The sequence below is a fragment of the Lolium perenne genome, chromosome 7, assembly GCF_019359855.2.
Source record: "Lolium perenne isolate Kyuss_39 chromosome 7, Kyuss_2.0, whole genome shotgun sequence".
Lineage (NCBI taxonomy): Eukaryota > Viridiplantae > Streptophyta > Magnoliopsida > Poales > Poaceae > Lolium > Lolium perenne.
The window spans coordinates 6,609,995-6,624,106 of record NC_067250.2 but is presented as its reverse complement, the minus strand read 5'-3'; positions in this window follow the sequence as shown (position 1 = coordinate 6,624,106).

Here is a 14,112-nt window from a genome sequence, read left to right as displayed (position 1 = left end):
TAATGGATGATTAGTTTCATAATCATGAACATTGGATGTTATTAATAACAAGGTTATATCATTATATGAATGATGTAATGGACACACCCAATTAAGCGTAGCATAAGATCTCGTCATTAAGTTATTTGCTATAAGCTTTCGATACATAGTTACCTAGTCCTTATGACCATGAGATCATGTAAATCACTTATACCGGAAAGGTACTTTGATTACATCAAACGCCACTGCGTAAATGGGTGGTTATAAAGGTGGGATTAAGTATCCGGAAAGTATGAGTTGAGGCATATGGATCAACAGTGGGATTTGTCCATCCCGATGACGGATAGATATACTCTGGGCCCTCTCGGTGGAATGTCATCTAATGTCTTGCAAGCATATGAATAAGTTCATAAGAGACCACATACCACGGTACGAGTAAAGAGTACTTGTCAGGAGACGAGGTTGAACAAGGTATAGAGTGATACCGATGATCAAACCTCGGACAAGTAAAATATCGCGTGACAAAGGAAATTGGTATCGTATGTGAATGGTTCATTCGATCACTGAAGTCATCGTTGAATATGTGGGAGCCATTATGGATCTCCAGATCCCGCTATTGGTTATTGGTCGGAGTGAGTACTCAACCATGTCCGCATAGTTCATGAACCGTAGGGTGACACACTTAAAGTTGGATGTTGAAATGGTAGAACTTGAATATGGAATGGAGTTCGAATATTTGTTCGGAGTCCCGGATGAGATCCCGGACATCACGAGGAGTTCCGGAATGGTCCGGAGAATAAGATTCATATATAGGAAGTCATATTCCAAGTTTGGAAATGATCCGGTGCATTTATGGCAGGTTCTAGAAGGTTCTAGAAAAGTCCGGAAGAATGGCACTTTGGAAAGTGGAGTCCCGAAGAGACTCCACTTGCATGACCAGCCAACCCTAAAGGGGAGGAGTCCAAGGTGGACTCCCCTAGGGTGGCCGGCCAACCCACCTCAAGGAAAGGTGGGAGTCCCACCTTGGGTAGGACTCCCTCCTTGAGTAGGTTTCCCACATATGGGAGGTTTTAGTGTTGGGGTCTTATTCGAAGACTTGGACTAGAACTCTTGGGGCTTCCACCTATATAATGAGGGGCATAGAGAGGGGGGGCTGATCACTTCAAGCCTCAGCCTTGGCCGCACCCCTTAGAGGGCCGGCGCCCAACCCCCCTCTCTCCCCAAACCCTAGCGGTCTCTCTCCTCCACCACATCCCGCACGCTTAAGCGAAGCTCCGCCGGATTTCTCCACCACCACCGACACCACGCCGTCGTGCTGTCGGATTCAAGAGGAGCTACTACTTCCGCTGCCCGCTGGAACGGGGAGGTGGACGTCGTCTTCATCAACAACCGAACGTGTGACCGAGTACGGAGGTGCTGCCCGTTCGTGGCGCCGGAAGCGATTGTGATCAAGATCTTCTACGCGCTTTTGCAAGCGGCAAGTGATCGTCTACCGCAGCAATAAGAGCCTACTCTTATAGGCTTTGGAATCTCTTCAAGGGTTAGTCTTGATCATCCCCTCGTTGCTACCGTCTTCTAGATTGCATCTTGGCTTGGATTGCGTGTTCGCGATAGGAAAATTTTTGTTTTCTATGCAACGTTATCCTACAGTGGTATCAGAGCCGTGTCTATGCATAGATGGTTGCACGAGTAGAACACAATGGTTTTGTGGGCGTTGATGCTCTTGTTATCTTTAGTTTGAGTACTTTGCATCTTTGTGGCATAGTGGGATGAAGCGGCTCGGGCTAACTTTACATGACCGCGTTCATGAGATTTGCTCCACGCTCGACATGCAACTTGTATTGCATAAGTGGCTTTGCGGGTGTCTGTCTCTCCTACTATAATGAAGATTCAACTTACTTTTCTATTGACAACATTAGTATCACCGTTGTGGTTCATGTTCGTAGGTAGATTAGATCTCTCTCGAAAACCCTAAACCACGTAAAATATGCAAACCAAATTAGAGACGTCTAACTTGTTTTTGCAGGGTTTGGTGATGTGATATGGCCATAATGTGATGATGAATATGTATGAGATGATCATTATTGTATTGTGCCAACCGGCAGGAGCCTTATGGTTGTCTTTAAATTTCATGTTGAGTAGTATTTCAAAGTAGTTGTAATAGTTGCTACATGAGGTGAACAACAATGAAGACGGCGCCATGGACCTTGATGCTACGCCGACGATGATGGAGATCATGCCCGAAGATGATGGAGATCATGTCCGTGCTTTGGAGATGAAGATCAAAAGCGCAAAGACAAAAGGGCCATATCATATCACATATGAACTGCATGTGATGTTAATCCTTTATGCATCTTATTTTGCTTAGATCGCGACGGTAGCATTATAAGATGATCCCTCACATTAATATCAAGATAATAAAGTGTTCTCCCCTCGTATGCACCGTTGTACAGTTCGTCGTTTCGAAGCATCACGTGATGATCGGATGTGATAGACTCAACGTTCACATACAACGGGTGTAAGCAATGTTGCACACGCGGAATACTTGGGTTTGCTTGACGAGCCTAGCATGTACAGACATGGCCTCGGGACAACGGAAACCGAAAGGTTGAACACGAGTCATATGGATGATATGATCAACATGTTGATGTTCACCATTGAAGCTACATCATCTCACGTGATGATCGGTTTTGGTGTAGTGGATTTGGATCGTGTACCACTTAACAACTATGAGGGATGTTGTATTAAGTGGGAGTTTATTAGTAATTAGATTAAAACATGAACTAATTATCATAAACATAGTCTAAGTAGTATTTTGTATTAATTTTGTAGTATTGGCATCCGTTTTCTACCATGCGCTAGTCTTGTTATTGAGATAGAAATACTGTTAAAATCTGACAAGAAACTTTACGGATTGGTACCGTATTGTTAAAGAATCAAGAATTGATTAAGTCCTATTGCAAACTTTTAGTAAACCTCACATTGTTGATTCAAAGAGCTATGGTTTCAATTAGTACCTAAAGTTATCTTGTCTCCGTGAAACTTGAAGTTCAAATTTGTTTGAAAAGTAAGGAGCTGAAAATTTAGTTTTCAGAAATAATCAAGGTATGAGATATATGTGATATCTAAGACCTTATTGCAAGATGATAGAATATAAATTTGGTGAGACTACATAAACTCATAAGTTTTATGGGAATGTATGAAGGTTGAAGACGCCAGGCGTCACAATCCTCCAACTATTGGGGCACTAATAATATTCGCATATCCATGAAGTTATCGTCCTTAGTATGCACCGTTGCTAAGACTCGTCGTTTCGAAGCATCACGTGATGATCGGGTGTGATAGATTCTACGTGTGCATACAACGGGTGCAAGCCAGATTTGCACATGCGAATACCAAGGTTAAAACTTTACGAGCCTAACATGTACAGACATGGTCTCGGAAAGTCGTCATGATATAATGGATAAAATTATGAGTGAAATTGTTCATCATATTACAAAGTTACTAATAGTGAAATCTAGAACACTTGTCATATGATGATCAACTTCAAAATAAGAACATCAAGGTTATTGGTATTAGACCAACAAACCTAGAAGTTTTTAATGTTGAAGTGTTTTTCTGAATAATGAGGAAAGCTAAAAGAGAAACTGCAAAAGATTTTTTGGCAGAAAGAAAGAAAAGACTAGAAAGTCTAGCTCAGGTGTATATAAATGATATACATGTTATGGTTGTATTCCTAGTTAGGTCACACTATGAAATTCTTGGGTATTAGTACTATATTGGTTGGTATGAAGTGTCATACAAAACAACGCAATACAAGAATACAATGGCCTAAGTGACTGACAAGGAATATGATAGAAATGCACGTCTGAAACAAAATAAAGTGTTATTATGTTCGTCGTTGGCATTCTACTAGCCCTTAGAATTTATAATAAAGAACTTAATAATTGTTATTTTGCTCCGGTCAAATGAAAACAATGAGTTGTTCAAATTATGACATTACTCCATGTACGATGGATAAGTTATTATAAATCTTAATGGTGAAACACACATACATAAAACTGACGCTAAAATGCCATAAGGCAAATGATTTGAATTCCACTTATTTGTGGAACCGCCATTTAGGTCATGTTAGAAAGGAACGCATGAAGGAACTCCATACAAATGGATTTTTTGGAGTCATTTGATTTTTGAATCATTTGGCGCTTGCAAATTTTTTCTAAAGAGAATGATTAAAATACCGTTCATAGGCCAAGAGTTGAACGGGCAACAAACTTAGTGGAAAAATACATAATGATGTATATGGTTCACTGAGCATAGTTGTGTGCGGGAGATTCTTCTACTTCATGAAAACTTTCAACAATGAATTGAGTATATATATATGCATATATTCGATAAGGAAGAAGTTTGAAACATTTGAATGGGTTCAAATAAATTTCAACATGAAGTGGAAATCAACGTAATAGAAAAGTCAAATATCTATGATTGGATCATGGTGGAAATATTTGAATTACGAGTTTTAGCGAACATCTAAGAGAGTTATGAAATTGTTCTACAACTCACATTTCTTGGAGTATCATAATGATGATATAGTATCCGAGATATGTATCCAAACCTTGTTGGATCAATGATGAGATAAAATATTGATGCCATTATATTTTTGTGGATTATGCTTTAGTGACTACCGCTTTTACACTGAATAGAGCATCATCATGATCCGATGAAATGACATCATACAAGTTATGACATGGGTATAAACCCTAATAGTCTTTTCTTTAAATTTTGGTCTAAGAGTTTACAACCAAAATCGGATGAATGTCTTTGTTGGTTATCCCAGAGATTTAATTGGGAATTCTTCCCACGAGACAAAGACAAAAGTGTTTGTCAATGTTTCTTATTTTCGAGAAATTGTTTCGAGTGAAGTATTTGAGTGGGAGGACATTATAATTTGATAAGGTTTATGAACCTGAGCATAATGATCAGAGTAGCGCAGCATCGGAATTGGTTTCGGAAGCGGCCACGACGATCGTGGCTCTCATGACTACAAAGTGTTTTAGCCATGGAGATCGAAGTACATATTGAACCTTGTAGGTATGGTTTACTTTGTGATCAAATAAATGATTTGTGGACAAAGGATTGATTTTGAACAATGATAAACCAACTACAAACAAAGAAGTTATGATGGGCCCTGACTCCGTTAAAATGGCTATACGCCATGAAATGCAAGATAGATGAATACTTTTTGAAAGTAAATGGATCTATAAAATTGATAGACTTGGATGAAATATCCTTGAAGAAGCTCGACTTGTCGAAAAGTTGTTTACGACAAAGTTCAAAGAATTAACTACGATAAGATTAGATCTTCCGTAGCAATGCTTATAGTCTTTATGGATTATTCTAGTAATCACTACATATTTCTTTTATGAGATATGCCAGTAGGATGGCAAAATACACTACTTAACAGAAGTATGTATTAAAGGTGTATACAAGATACAACCAAGAGTTTTGCTGGTCCGTGGAATACTAGATAGGTATACAAACTTTAATTGGATGAAGTGAGTATCGCGGAGTTGGAATCTTCACCAGATGAAATAGTCAAAAGAGTTTTTGATTTCATCAGAGACGATGAAGAGGCTTGCATTTGCAAGAAATTAAGTGGGAGCGCTAAGACATATTTATAATACTTTATGTAGGTGACATATAGTTGGTTATAAATGATGTAATTATATACTTGATTAAAAGGTTTCATTGAGAAATTAATTTCAATGAAAGGATATGGACTGAAACATATTTAGTGTCAAGATCTATGAAGATAGATTGAAACACATAATAAGTTTAAGTCAAAGTACATAGAATGGATATTGAAGTAGTTCAATATAGAAATATTAAGAAAATGTTCTTGTCATGTGAAGGTTTAACAAGACTTGAGTGTATCTGACACTCAATGAGTAAAAACACATGAGTGATTATAGATCACGGATAATATGTACACAATCAGATGTCCTGTGCTCTTAAAAGTGTTATGAGCATGTACCAGAATGATTCATGTGATGATCATTGAAAAACAGTAAGGATATTCTTGAGAAGAACCAAGGATATATATATATAGTTTTGTATGGAGAAATGACAAAACAAATCGCTGTGAGATGTTGCACCGATATTTGTTTTGTCACATATGAAAATAAAATTTCAATCTCAAATTAGACTAAGTATTGTTTAAAAGGTAGCACAATGAGCTAGAAGTTGTCTATGCTAGATTTAGAAGAGTTCTAAATATTGTGATGGATTCTACAAATGAAGGCAGAATATGTCATTGTTTTGACAATGACAAAGGATGTTAAGTCAGGAGGTTCTTTGAGAACTTGGTGTAGTTCCGACAGAGTCAGAACTTTGAAGCTATATTGTGTGTGACAATATTAGTGACATATTTTCAGACCGCGGAATTAAGGTTCCACCAGAAGACCATACATATTTAAATGCCGGCTCATTTGGAAATGAGTGATGCGTTGAGACGCAAATGAATTACAAAATACATACGTTTCTGAGCGTGTCAGATCCGTTGACTAAAACCTCTCCCGTAAGCAATACATGATAAAGCACCAAAAGGCCAAGGTGTTATATCTTTACAAATGTAAACTAGATTATTGACTCTAGTGCAAGTGGGAGACTGAAGGAGATATGCCCTAGAGGCAATAATAAAGTGGTTATTATTTATATCTTTATGTTTATGATAAATGTTTATATATCATGCTATAATTGTATTAACCGAAACATTAGTACATGTGTGATATGTAGACAACAAGAAGTCCCTAGTATGCCTCTTAAACTAGCTTGTTGATTAATGGATGATTAGTTTCATAATCATGAACATTGGATGTTATTAATAACAAGGTTATATCATTATATGAATGATGTAATGGACACACCCAATTAAGCGTAGCATAAGATCTCGTCATTAAGTTATTTGCTATAAGCTTTCGATACATAGTTACCTAGTCCTTATGACCATGAGATCATGTAAATCACTTATACCGAAAAGGTACTTTGATTACATCAAACGCCACTGCGTAAATGGGTGGTTATAAAGGTGGGATTAAGTATCCGGAAAGTATGAGTTGAGGCATATGGATCAACAGTGGGATTTGTCCATCCCGATGACGGATAGATATACTCTGGGCCCTCTCGGTGGAATGTCGTCTAATGTCTTGCAAGCATATGAATAAGTTCATAAGAGACCACATACCACGGTACGAGTAAAGAGTACTTGTCAGGAGACGAGGTTGAACAAGGTATAGAGTGATACCGATGATCAAACCTCGGACAAGTAAAATATCGCGTGACAAAGGGAATTGGTATCGTATGTGAATGGTTCATTCGATCACTGAAGTCATCGTTGAATATGTGGGAGCCATTATGGATCTCCAGATCCCGCTATTGGTTATTGGTCGGAGTGAGTACTCAACCATGTCCGCATAGTTCACGAACCGTAGGGTGACACACTTAAAGTTGGATGTTGAAATGGTAGAACTTGAATATGGAATGGAGTTCGAATATTTGTTCGGAGTCCCGGATGAGATCCCGGACATCACGAGGAGTTCCGGAATGGTCCGGAGAATAAGATTCATATATAGGAAGTCATATTCCAAGTTTTGAAATGATCCGGTGCATTTATGACAGGTTCTAGAAGGTTCTAGAAAAGTCCGGAAGAATGGCACTTTGGAAAGTGGAGTCCCGAAGAGACTCCACTTGCATGACCAGCCAACCCTAAAGGGGAGGAGTCCAAGGTGGACTCCCCTAGGGTGGCCGGCCAACCCACCTCAAGGAAAGGTGGGAGTCCCACCTTGGGTAGGACTCCCTCCTTGAGTAGGTTTCCCACATATGGGAGGTTTTAGTGTTAGGGTCTTATTCGAAGACTTGGACTAGAACTCTTGGGGCTTCCACCTATATAATGAGGGGCATAGAGAGGGGGCTGATCACTTCAAGCCTCAGCCTTGGCCGCACCCCTTAGAGGGCCGGCGCCCAACCCCCCTCTCTCCCCAAACCCTAGCGGTCTCTCTCCTCCACCACATCCCGCACGCTTAAGCGAAGCTCCGCCGGATTTCTCCACCACCACCGACACCACGCCGTCGTGTTGTCGGATTCAAGAGGAGCTACTACTTCCGCTGCCCGCTGGAACGGGGAGGTGGACGTCGTCTTCATCAACAACCGAACGTGTGACCGAGTACGGAGGTGCTGCCCGTTCGTGGCGCCGGAAGCGATTGTGATCAAGATCTTCTACGCGCTTTTGCAAGCGGCAAGTGATCGTCTACCGCAGCAATAAGAGCCTACTCTTATAGGCTTTGGAATCTCTTCAAGGGTTAGTCTTGATCATCCCCTCGTTGCTACCGTCTTCTAGATTGCATCTTGGCTTGGATTGCGTGTTCGCGATAGGAAAATTTTTGTTTTCTATGCAACGTTATCCTACAGAAGCTTCGTGTGAAAATAGGCCGCTGGGCGTTGATTTCGTCCAATTCCGAGAATATTTCCTTACTAGGATTTCTGAAACCAAAAACAGCAGAAAACAGCAACTGGCTCTTCGGCATCTTGTTAATAGGTTAGTGCCGGAAAATGCATAAATATGACATAAAGTATGCATAAAACATGTAGATATCATCAATAATGTGGCATGGAACATAAGAAATTATCGATACGTCGGAGACGTATCACCCCTCTCAGCTGAGGATGCTACTGCCTATCGGAGTCTGGTTGGTGGTCTTCAGTACTTGACTATCACTCGCCCTGATATCTCATATGCCGTTTATCGGGTGTGCCAGTTTCTCCATGCTCCCACTGTTTCTCATTGGTCTGCTGTGAAACGCATTCTTCGGTATGTGCGTCACACTTCTGCCTATGGCATGGCTGTGCGTCCTACAGCGTCCTGTGTTCTCTCCGCGTTCTCTGATGCTGACTGGGCTGGTAGTCCTGATGATAGGCGATCCACGGGGGGATATGCAGTGTTTCTTGGTTCTAATCTGATCGCCTGGCGTGCTCGTAAACAAGCTACAGTATCTCGCAGTAGTACTGAAGCTGGGTATAAGGCGGTTGCAGATGCCATGGCAGAGATTATATGGGTACAGTCACTGTTGAGGGAGTTGCGGATTTCTCAGCGCATATATCCTGTTCTTTGGTGTGACAATATTGGAGCGACATACTTGTCATCTAATCCAGTGTTTCATGCCCGAACAAAACACATTGAAGTTGACTATCATTTTGTGAGGGAACGTGTTGCTCGGAAGCTACTTTGTATCAAGTTTATCTCCTCGAAGGATCAACTTGCTGACATCTTCATAAAGCCACTACCGCAGCCCTTGTTTGACGGTTGTAGGCGCAATCTTAACTTGCTTAGTATCTCTGGCCATAGTTAAGATTGAGGGAGGGTGTTAGACTGTATTATACATAGCTTCTGTATATGTTGTATATTGTATTGTACACCTTTGTGTACCCCTATATATATATGAGATAGCCACACCCCATTGGGTATTGAGCAGTTCCCCTCAATTACGTTTTACAACAAGAACCTCCTCCTCCTCCTCCTCCTCCTCCTCCTCGAGAGTTATTTGCTGGGCCGTGAATTTACTTCGGATTTATCAGGTTATTTTCCCGAATGTAAATCGGGTTTTTTTATGTTGCCACCTAATAGAACGTTCGGGTGTGTTAGGTTCAGGTACTTCGGGTTTGGCTATGGGTTTTGGGATCGGGCTTCGTGTATGAGGTTTTATGTCCACCGAACCCACGGCTAGTTGTTTTTCTAGTAGCTTCGTACAGTTTTATAGGTGATTAACCTATTTTATAGGTTCACTCACTTTTATTCGTATCTAGTACGTCTATTTTTAATATGTAGGTTCACTCTTTTTTTTATCTAGTCTACTTTGAAAATGATTAAAATATTTTATACTAATGTACGGAGAAAGTAAAAAAACTACTCCCTCCGTTCATAAAAGAATGTCTCAACTTTACCAAAATTTGCATGTATATACACACTAAAACACGTCTAGATACATGCATATTTTAACAAAGTTAAGACATCCTTTTATGGATAGAGGTAGTAGGATTGATGAGCAGGATTTTAGAGATGCAATTAATGGCTGGTCTCTCCTATTGATTGTTTCAAACATCGCGTTGGTGTTAATGAGTTGGAGCTGGTGGAGAACGTCGTTGTGACCAATGGACCCCGGACTTGTACCACGCCAGCCGAGTTGTGTCGGAAACATAACTAGGATTGATCAGCAGCTGCATCGGGTCACAATAAATATGTGATTGAATGGTTAGAAAAGCAGTGACATCTTTGAGACCTTAAATTGTAGATTTGATACTTCAGGTTTTATAAAAACTGAAACATTTCATCAATTTTAAAATCTATCGGATTATATTTTTGAACACAGTCTTCCGAAAATGCTCGCACAGATAGAATACACATGTTGTGTCGGAACAAAATATATGTTGTGTAAACTGAACCCAGGGTTAGCTGTTTTTGTACTAGTAAACGTACAAATAAAACTAGGATTGATGAGCAGGACTTTAGAGATGCAACGGCTGGTCCCTTCTATGATTGTTTGTTAATGAGTTGGAGCTAATGAGTTGGAGCTGCTGGAGAACTCGTCATTGTGAGCAATGGACCCGGACCCCTGTCTCATACCCCGCCAGCCACGTTGCGTCGGAAACATAACTAGGATTGATCAGCAGCACTACAGGAATGGGAGGCTATGCCGAGGGCCAGGCTATACGCCGACGGCCAAAAGTCGGGGTCGTCGGCGTATGGCCCGGCCAGGCCAGCCTGCCCTTTCAACACTCGGCGAAACGTGGCCGTCGGCGTAGCGACCTCTACGCCGAGGGCAGCCCTCGGCATATCTTTGGCCCTAGGCGTAGACAGGGCTACGCCGACGGCCACCCTCGGCGTAGGCTATTTTTCAAATTTGTCTAATTTTGTAAAAATCATAACTAATTCATATGATGTCAGAAAAATGCGTATGAGGTATCAAAATGTTCAGAAAAACATCCTCTATCCGTTTATGTCAAAATCATGCATATTTGAATCATGTAGAATAACATGTTAACATAGAAACAATTCAATCACTTTCTTATATGTTCTCAGGTTCCCGTTTTAGCCAGATGGCAATTTAAACGAAGTCAGAAAATCTCGCGGAGCCGCATGGCATCATTTTATGTGTCCTAGTAACCACTCCAAAAGATGGAATTGGGATACGACAATTATTTTGGAAAACCCTTCACGAACAGGGCTATCAAGTCCGGATTTCTATGGTTTTTAGGGCAATGAGTTGGAAACGGCCCGTGACACCGCATAGTTTGTCGGAACGAGACCATATTTGGCACGTGCGTGGTCCCTGGGATGAGAAGCAATGCCCCGGGAGCGCATTTCCAATCCGACCCATGAGCGATGGTTTTTTCATTTTCGGGGTGCCAAAACAGGTTTTTTTTGTGAAGGAACTACATGGGGCGCATTTTAGTATTGCGCGAGACCTCTGCGTAGTGGTAGGACACCGTCTTCGCACCCCATATCACATGCCATATGTGCGCGCTAGCTATCTGGGAATCCATGCGGCTTCCTGCGGTGTCCCGCCGAATCCGCTGGAAAGTGACCGGATTTGAACTAGGGCTACACTTTCCGTCGCTCAATAAATTCCGCAAAAATTGTTTTTAGGTCTATGACATATCAGTTTATGTGCTAATTTTTTGTCCGTTTAGCGCGATGGTAAACGGGTGCACCAGCGCGCCCGGTACGGCCATACCGCATCTCCGTGGGGGCCCTTTTGGCCAAATGACAATTTAAACAAAGTCAGAAAATCCCGCGGAGCCGCATGGCGTCATTTTATGTGTCCTAGTAACCACTCCAAAAGTCGGAATTAGGATACGGCAATTATTTTGGAAAACCCTTCACAAACAGGGCTATCACGTCCGGAGTTCTATGGCTTTTAGGGCAAATGAGTAGGAAACGGCCGTGACACCGCATAGTTTGTCGGAACGAGGCCATATTTGGCACGTGCGTGGTCCCTGGGATGGGAAGCAAGGCCCCGGGAGCGGATTTTCAATCCGACCCATGGGCGATGGTTTTTTCATTTTCGGGGTGCCAAAACGGGTTTTTTTGTGAAGGAACTACATAAGGCGCATTTTAGTATTGCGCGAGACCTCTGCGTAGTGGTAGGACACCGTCTTCGCACCCCATATCACATGCCATATGTGCGCGCTAGCTATTTGGGAATCCATGCGGCTTCCTGCGGTGTCCCGCCGAATCCGCTGGAAAGTGACCGGATTTGAACTAGGGCTACACTTTCCGTCGCTCAATAAATTCCGCAAAAAATGTTTTTAGGTCTATGACATATCAATTTATGTGCCAATTTTTGTCCGTTTAGCGCGATGGTAAACGGGTACACCAGCGCGCCCGGTACGGACATACCGCATCTCCGTGGGGGCCCGTTTTGGCCAAATGACAATTTAAACAAAGTCAGAAAATCCCGCGGAGCCGCATGGCGTCATTTTATGTGTTCTAGTAACCACTCCAAAAGTCGGAATTAGGATACGGCAATTATTTTGGAAAACCCTTCACAAACAGGGCTATCACGTTCGGAGTTCTATGGCTTTTAGGGCAAATGAGTAGGAAACGGCCCGTGACACCGCATAGTTTGTCGGAACGAGGCCATATTTGGCATGTGCGTGGTCCCTGGGATGGGAAGCAAGGCCCCGGGAGCGGATTTCCAATCCGACCGATGGGCGATGGTTTTTTATTTTCGGGGTGCCAAAACGGGTTTATTTTGTGAAGCAGCTACATGGGACGCATTTTAGTATTGCGCGAAACCTCCGCGTAGTGGTAGGACACCGCCTTCGCACCACATATCACATGCCATATGTGCGCGCTAGCTATCTGGGAATCCATGCGGCTTCCTGCGGTGTCCCGCCGAATCCGCTGGAAACTGACCGGATTTGAACTAGGGGTACACTTTCCGTCGCTCAATAAATTCCGCAAAAAATGTTTTTATGTCTATAACACATCACTTTATGTGCTAATTTTTGTCCGTTTAGCGTGTTGGCGAACGGTGCACCAGCCCGCCCGATACGGCCATTTCGCATCTCGCGAGGGGGCTGTTTTGGCCACATGGCAAATTGGGCGTCATATTTGGATTCCTCTAATTTTTAGGTTCAAATGATGATATGTATGTTATATTTAGATTCCTCTCATTTTTCTGATCGATTTAGACATATTATTTGTGGAATTTTGATTTTCCGATTTAAAGATATTAATTATTCAATATTAAATAGAAAAAAGACCAAAAAATAAAATCATTTTATTTTTATTTGAATTCAATATTATTATTACTTATATATATTCATTGTTGTCTACTTAAGTAATTGTTTGGGATTCAAAAATAAAGAAGTGTGCATCACGGTTCAAGGGTTAATAGGGTTGATATGCTATTATTATCAGCAAGAGGTGTCAATTCTATAATGGAACCTCATCCGAATGGAACCAAAAAGTTAAGCGTGCTGAGGCTGGAGTAGTGTGAGGATGGGTGACCGACTGGGAAGTTTAACCATGATTGTAATTTGACATAAGATTAAGTGTAGTTAGAGTTAAAAGTGTATTGGGCGAAAGATAAACAAGTAAAAAAAAAAGTAAAAAAAAGAAAAAAAGGAAAAAATTGTGTAAAAGAAATTAAAATTTTAAAAATTTTAAAAGTCTATGCCTAGGGTTTTGCCGTCGGCATATAGGAAAAAATATTTTTTTTCGAATTTTTTTTTGAATTTTTTTGGAAACGGAAAATTTGAATTTTTTAAAAGTCTATGCCGAGGGTTTTGCCGTCGGCGTAGCGTGCTACGCCGAGGGCCGGGCTACGCCGACGGCGATAGTGCCTTTGCCGAGGGACTTACACGCCGAGGAGCTATGCCGAGGGCGGCCCTCGGCATAGCCTACGCCGAGGGGCAAAGCATGCTACGCCGAGGGTTCCCGGCCCTCGGCATATAGCCCCATTCCTGTAGTGCAGGTACGTGCATCGGCTCAGAACAAATATGTGTAGAAAAGTAGCGACATCTTTGACACCTTAAATTGTAGATTTGACATTTTAAGTTTTATCTTTACTATTA